This window comes from Montipora foliosa, chromosome 10 (genome assembly GCF_036669935.1).
Source record: "Montipora foliosa isolate CH-2021 chromosome 10, ASM3666993v2, whole genome shotgun sequence".
NCBI classification, from domain to species: Eukaryota; Metazoa; Cnidaria; class Anthozoa; order Scleractinia; family Acroporidae; genus Montipora; species Montipora foliosa.
The window spans coordinates 4,826,862-4,834,361 of NC_090878.1; the positions used below are offsets into that span (position 1 = coordinate 4,826,862).

General features: G+C 38.7%; 1 protein-coding gene and 1 long non-coding RNA gene across 7 annotated transcripts in view; one reads left to right on the forward strand and one right to left on the reverse strand.

Moving 5' to 3' along the window:
* LOC137973046 (uncharacterized) overlaps positions 1–6,610 on the reverse strand; it is a 10,936-nt gene extending 4,326 nt beyond the window's left edge. Inside the window, exon 1 of the long non-coding RNA XR_011117157.1 lies at positions 6,470–6,610. This is a non-coding gene — a long non-coding RNA (uncharacterized lncRNA). The remainder of the gene's footprint in view (positions 1–6,469) is intronic.
* LOC137973044 (general transcription factor 3C polypeptide 3-like) overlaps positions 1–7,500 on the forward strand; it is a 79,249-nt gene that overhangs the window by 34,191 nt on the left and 37,558 nt on the right. Inside the window, exons 1-2 of one of the 6 annotated variants that reach the window (XR_011117152.1) lie at positions 1,428–1,531; positions 3,037–3,075. The exons of 2 other annotated variants lie outside the window; for them this stretch is intronic. The gene's annotated coding sequence lies outside the window, so the exon portion shown is untranslated. Of the gene's footprint in view, positions 1–1,427; positions 1,532–3,036; positions 3,076–7,500 lie in introns of those variants that run through there. 3 more of the 6 variants (XR_011117154.1, XR_011117150.1, XR_011117153.1) reach the window with 3 other exon arrangements.

A 7,500-nucleotide genomic window follows, 5' to 3' on the forward strand; every position in this document is an offset into this window, starting at 1 on the left:
TTTCTAGTTCCGAAAACCAATTGAAAACTTGATGGTTTTAAACCTGAGCCATTGGCTTTGCCAGCGGGCACTCAGCTCACAACTTCACTCCAACGCAGCCTGCTACATACGATCATAGGTCGTAGGCATTTTGGGGTTAAGGTTTGGTACCCTTGATTAAATGATTAGACAGGAGTTTTGTTAAATACATTGGTGGTCGGAAGCCTTTAATCAAAGTAAAAATCGCTTTTAATTTATCACAGCCTTCATCGGATTTATAGCATTTTGTGTACAAATCTTCTACTAAGCGAGTCATTGATTATTGCCAGTGAAGGGAAATACGTTTATATTATATTTCTACCGTAGAGGACATTAAATATCACAACTATATACCATGCCCACGTCATGTATTACACTGAGGGAAAATTACTGCTCATCGGTCAAAGAAGAGAGCATATTTCTCGTGTACTAAATGGCTTTTGTATTTCCTCTGGTTGCGTAGCACAAAAGTAGAAGTGGCTGTAAATTGTGAAATTACTAAAAACTAGTTTTTAACTCAGTATAATATGTCACCAATTAAATCTGATTCCTCTTAGTAAGCTTTTTCCTGACGAAAAAATGGTGCGTCGGCCCTACACAGTTGACCTTAGTCGCTTGTTCCTTTTGTTTTCCTGAATACCAGTTTACACGCTACGATTTGTGGGCCCGACATTATCGGAGCATGAATTGTACCTGTATTTTGACACCCGATGTGCGGCCGATTCGTTTCCGTACTGAGCATGCGCATAAGGTTTGGAGGCCGACTTTTTTCGAAGTGGGCGTGCTCAGAACGGAAAACTCTTACTAGTAGTCGTCCTCGTTCTCCGATCTAAAGGTCCCGATAATGTGGTCTTTTTTGACAACGAAGTACACTGATTAAGGACTTTATTATCTATGATGAGGATATCAGTGAAATACTACCAAACAATGACATTTAGTTGGCAAAACAATAGCATTTGCTCGTGCGTTTTGATGTTTTTGCACATGTCTATCACGTTCCGATTCTCTGTCGAGGTGCAACGGAAAAACGACTGCATTTCAATTTCCATGTAACACGTGAGGGCACATCGATCGGCGAATTTCAATTTTTTTTCTCTTAGTTTCAATACATTCCATTTCCCCTCAAGTAAGTTCCTGTATAGTTCGACTAGTTTGTAGAACTAGAACGAACTTGAATAACAAATTAAGTGTCTAAAAATGTGATCTAACCATTTTTAATCACGTTCTTGTTGACGCGACGTCGTAGATCTTAATGTTAGGAACAAAGAGAGCGTTTAATACGACTTACGAAAAGAAAACAAGACTAATATCAGCTGCGCGTCTGAGCAATTTTATCACCTGATACCACGTGGCGTGTTTTTTAAATTACTTTTACTTTGTACCCACGAACGTAGGTCGATCTGCAAATTAGTCGGTGTCTTCACTCTCGTGTGCCGGTTCAATTTGCAAGTTGGTGGGTGTGTGTTTTTCGGTAACTTTCATCCGTGAGTAGATATTGATGCTGTTGATAGAGGTAAATTAAATGCTTACAGTGTGGTTATAGAATGTTAAAGATCACGACAACAGGTAATGATAAAAATTGACGAAAGACACGCGATTCGTTTCACTCTTCACATCCTCTTGAAACTTACGGGCATCGATCATTTAATTCAAGGAGATTCCGTTAATAGCAAAGGCGGGCCTCCACCATTATATCATGTCAAAGCTATGACAATCCTCTCGGTTTATTCCGTCTGGTTATTACTTGGTCGATAATTGTGCTGCAAGAATTGAACTCAAACCAAATTGCTTTCATCTACTTAGGGAAATAGCAAATTCCAGCCCGAAGGTAATCGTATACTGCTCACGCAAAGCGGAATTCCTCTTACAGTCGATTAAGGTGCTCGGTCCCCCAACTAAGTGTAACTACTGCATGATTCGTAAAAATCAGTGCTTGGGTGATTTTTTGCCTAAAAATATTTTGCGGCTTCGTATTATTAGAGCTTCTTCCACTGAAGAAATTGTAAAAAAGTTAAAGCAGTTGGCACGTGTTTTATGTGATTGGCCAGTTTATGAACTGGCTCAGAGGTAGGCCTGTTTTCTGTCTTTCACCGCAAAACGATTAGATTTTCTTAAGAAATGGAATCGATATTTGATTACGGAAAAGTACTGTTTTTAATACACGGATAAGGCTGCCCCGAGGAAAAGGAAATAAAAATGGCCGGACCTTGGAATTCGGTTACGTTTTTCCCGAATTAAATTTTCGGCGGATAATTTTTTTTCGAAACTATCACGGAGGATAACTGAGGCTAGCGCTTAGCAGTAATTTGTTAAATTTTGGATTATACCTCCTACCTTAGGCAGTAGATCAATCGATCCGCCTGGATTGTGAGACAAATGCACCTCAAAATGGCGTTCAAGCCTTTGATTATTATAAAGGTGAAAAACTCGATCATTACGTTGTTGTACATTTAGTTATTTCGACCTTGTTCAACGAGAGATAGTTAGAATGTTTATTCAGTTTTTAATATTATATGAAAACAAATGACTACTCGTCATTGTAACTCATTACAGTCCGTGTGAATCGTAAACGACTGTCTCACTTTCAAGAAAGTGGATGATAAGATGCCGATTTTAGGTGCTAACGAGAGGGTATTTTTGTCAAAGTGTATTGGCGAAAGTCATTGAGCTTTTACCAGCTTAATAGAGACCTCGAAATAATGATGAAAAACGCTTGTATGCTTACTACATTATCATTCAAATTTCTGTTCATTTGGTACTTTAAAAAACCTTTATATAATTATGTCATAATTGCTATCGTTTTTTCTCTCTTATTCTCAACTTTTACCAATTCTGGTCCTCGTGTGTTTTAGCTTGCTTGGAGCAGTTTTAATTCATTGTTAATTTGTGGTAATGTTAGGATCAGAGACTGCCGATCTAAACATAAAGTACACATGAACAATGATGAATTGAAGTCTTAATGAAGTAACAGCTTTGGTACTGAATAAGTGGAATTCAATTTTTATTTCTTTTAAAAAGGAAACGATCTGTTAAAGAGCTGAGGACGTCTTTCTATAGGTAAGGATTATGAATTGAAAGTATTGAACCTTTTTGCTCAATTTTTTTTCGTCAAGTGTGGTCATCTACTAGTTTAGTACAAGAATTGTACGTCTTTAAAAAACACTCATTGCAAAGGGTAAAAATATAATGGGAAGATGTATTAACAGGAACACAAACGTGGCATACGAATTAAACTTTTGGTCATTTGCGCACATGAGAAGAATCTGTTGACTTTGCCTGTAAATTCGTTTCGTTTATGTTGAAGTGATGGGTTGGCGCTTTGAGCAAACGTGTCTTTTTAAAGAAACTGATAATAAACATACGAAAACACACTTTACTTGAGAAAAATAATCGATCGCAGTTTGCATCGCACCGTTACTTCTAATAGAGATTTTTTTGTTGCACATTTAAACCATTTTTCACTGGTTGAGCCACAGTGACTGCTGCGAGTACAAAGGAATAACTCACCTCTTGTGCCTCAAAAGAAGTGACACGTGGTAAGAAGGAAACGTACGGAGAACTCATCGTTTTCATTTCTCGCCCTCACTCTCTCCCTCTCCCACCCCCACCCCTCTTTCTCTCTTTGCGGGAAAGCTTGCTTTCCAGGCAATCTTTTTCTCTTTCCAAAGCCGCCTATTCCCAACGGATGAGAGACATACCAAAATTGTGGATTTCTCCACATGTCTCAATCACGGGTGGAAGAACGTGTTCCCACCTCAAGAAAAATCCTGTTGACGCACTATTGGCAGTTGGTTTACCATAATTGGTCGGCGTTTGGCTAAAGCTAACAAACTTCTGGAATTGTTGAAGAGAGCCTGTCCTCTTTTGTCAGATGTCAAAGTTCGGCGTACTTTTTACTTATCCCTGGTGAAATGGCAACTTGGGTATGCTATCGTTGTCTGGTCTCGACACCAAAGCTCACAAAAGTCGAAAATAGAATGTATACAGAGGCGAGCAACGAGTTGGATATTAAAGGAAAGACTACGAGAGTCCTCATAACAAGGAACGTTTAATTGCACTTGAACTGTTACCCATTTGTTATGATCTTGAAATTAGAGACTTGATCTTCTTTTATAAAGCTTTGTAAGGTATTTCCGATTTAAATGTGTATGATTGTTACTTTTGTTTCTCATAGACGTACAAGAAATTCTAATAATCCTACTCTTTTGTTAAAAATTCCCTCATGTAAAACTGCTACTTTTAAAGCAGCATACTGTAATGGTATTAACATTACTTTTCACTTGTCAATCACTTTTTTGATAGGAGGGCTCAACGACAACATGTTATAGAAATCTAGTATGTGATGTTTAATGACCTTTCCGTCCATGTGGAGTACTCATTTTCTCTTGTATGTTTAATAATTAAATCCCATGGGAAAAAATAGCCGTTCCTCATCGCCAGCGAGCAGAGTGGTATCGACTTTTGTTGCCAGCAAGCTCTATATAAATATATACACCAACTATACAGACTATATTATAAAAATCCTATGACATAGATAAATCTAAATAATTCTAAGATCTATAATATTGATTGAAGTTACTACATATATTCCCAGCAAGCAAACCTTAATTGCTTAGAATAAAAAGCTCCCAGTAAAATTGTTTTCTTTAAACTTCCAGCCAGCAGGTTTTTTATTTATTTATTTTTTTTTGCAGAAGTTAAATTTGAAGCCACACGTAGATTTGTTTCATCTGATGCAGCATACGAAATGGTTTCTGGTCAGTAAGAGTTTAGGAGTTCGTTGGCCACGGAGAATTACCCTGTTTTCGCTAACCTGCGATCAGGCGTACTTTTCTTTACAATTCATTTGCGAGTTATGAAATCTTGAATCAATTTCAAAGAACCTTTATCGCCACTACATCATCAAAAAGAGGACGACGATAGCGGTTTACGTTTAAGAACGCTGTACTGCAAATTTCCAGGGATTAGAACTTCGGTCTCCCCTACCCAGCGACACAGATGGAAATTATATAACGAAAAGAATCATTCACTTGCAGAGTCATATATTCAGTTTCCATGGTGCTTTTTTGAATCTCCGCACACACACAAGGGCATCATCTTACTGAAGATGACGTTTCAGTGAAGTTTCTTTTGTAAGGTGTTTTCTTGGCATTTTTGTTCCCTGGAATGAGGTCACTTTAAAGAGGCGATCAATTAATTCTTCTGCACGTGTAAACGGTCGCTAGAGTAGCTATGACAAAATGTCGGATAATTCAGAAACGTCTTCCTTTGAGAGCTATTTCCGTCTTTTCAGTCAGTATTTTTCGCACGCTGTTGGAAATTGGCTGTACACGATGAGATAAAGTAAACCCCATACCTTCTTCGTGCTCTGCAAGAAGCATATGTCTTAAACTTAACTGGTACTGAGTTGCAACTTTCCAAAGGGCTACATGAAAAAGTCGAAAAATCGTCAGTCGATGTTTAAATAACTATAGTTGTATTCATTTGGCTTAATTTTACAAAATGAAATCCAACGCTTCTCCTCAAGCTCACTTTAAACGTTTCCATGTTTCAGAACCCTTACGAAAATCGCAAACACTTCTAGCAACAGTTAGACTAACATATACCATTCGATATTTAAGTAGACAAAACTGAAGCAAATATCAGTTTTTTTGTTCGTTGGTTAAGAAATTTCGGGCAGTTTTATAGAGTTAAGAATATCCTTTTTGTGCTTTCAACTTTTTGAGGTGAAAATCTCAATCGCTCTTGGATGGATTGAAAAAATACGTCTCGTTGTTCTTCCTGGTGTTTTAGTTGACTTAACAAGTTTCAATGTGTTGGAACCTCTTAATAAATCGAAAACACCTCTCCACTAATTAAGCGTTTGAGCAAGTTTTGATGCTTTGAAACCCCTTGAGAGACTGCAAACACTTGTTCATAAGCTCACTTAAAAAGCTTCGATGTTTGGAACCTCTTAAGAAATCGCAAACACTTCCCCTCTAATTAAGCAGCTGAGCAAGTTTTGATGTTTTGCCGGAAACCCCTTGCGAGATCGCAAACACTTCTCCACAAGCTCACTTAAAAAGCTTCGATGTTTTGGAACCTCTTAAGAAATTGCAAACACTTCCCTCTAATTAAGCAGCTGAGAAAGTTTTGATGTTTTGCCGGAAACCCCTTACGAGATCGCAAACGCTTCTCCACAAAGTCACTTAAAAAGCTTCGATGTTTTGGAACCTCTTACGAAATCGCAAACGCTTCTCCATTAATTAAGAAAACTTTAACTTTAACTTTTTTAATGCAAACGTCTTTTCCCAAATGACGGCTGAATGAAGAATCTCGTTTGACCAGGAGATAGAAAGGGCAGTCACGCAGCACCAGAGAAGAGATAAATCATGAAATCAGAGCGCGAATTCGGAAAATTGATTTAAACTAATGCAGCATGTCAATGTGCAATAAAGAAAAAGAAGCTTACCTGTCACTAGAAAATAAAACGAGGAACGTGACCGTTGCGATAGAACCACGTGAAGAGCTCACAGGACAAATACAAAAAGCGCAACTCTGGCTTCTCCAGAGACTGTTATAGCGGAGCAAATAGCTGAATTTAGGAGGATACTCTTCCTGTGCATCCAAATCAATTGACAGCTGTCATATAGCAAAGTTCAAAGACGTAGCTCAACAAACCTATTCATCACATGCTGCGCCACAGCTTAAACATTCTCTGATTTGTCGTCGCGCCCAGCAAGCTTGCCTGTAAACATATTTCCCAGGAAACAATGCGAAACTCGACCGCATTCGCTGAAAAAACACGCTTTTCCTTTTCCTAAATAAAAACTACGCTATCAAGCAACCGTTTGAAAGAACCACTGCCAGTAAGGGATTGCCAGCACAGAAATTTTCCAGCCAGCAACGAAACGCCTTGGGAGCAGATATTATGCATACTGGCTCCATTGAGCCCTCTTGTTTTTGACGTTGATTATTCTTGTACGTGGTCCATTTCAAGACACTTCCCTTGCCATAAGGCTTAGAGATTTTATGTAGATCGTTTTCACTGTCACGCAACAAAAAAATAAAATCGAAACCGTTCGATCAAATAAGCCAAACACTTGGAATGTTGTAGGAGACAAATTCATAAATCACCTCACCAATTCTCAGGCCTGCGCGGTACATCGTTTCTGAGTTATTTGTCGAAGCGTTTCACACAACTTAAAAGAGTTCTGTATGGAACCGCCATGTTGGTGCACAACAGTGGTGTCGTTTCTTAAACTCCCTAGTGTTTACTTTCTATGTCATTCATTATGTTAATGATTCAAAGCTATCCCGATCTGTCAGACGGCCGAGCACCAGACTACGAGCAGCCCTTCTTTCGCCGTTGAAGTTAGTCAAGGGCGAGGAGAAGACTGGGTACGAGGAAAAAATGGATTAGAATCCAGATTTCGTGTGTCCATCTTATGGGTTGGAGACTGGTGCGGGTGATGTACCGGCAAAGGAATGCATGCATTGGCT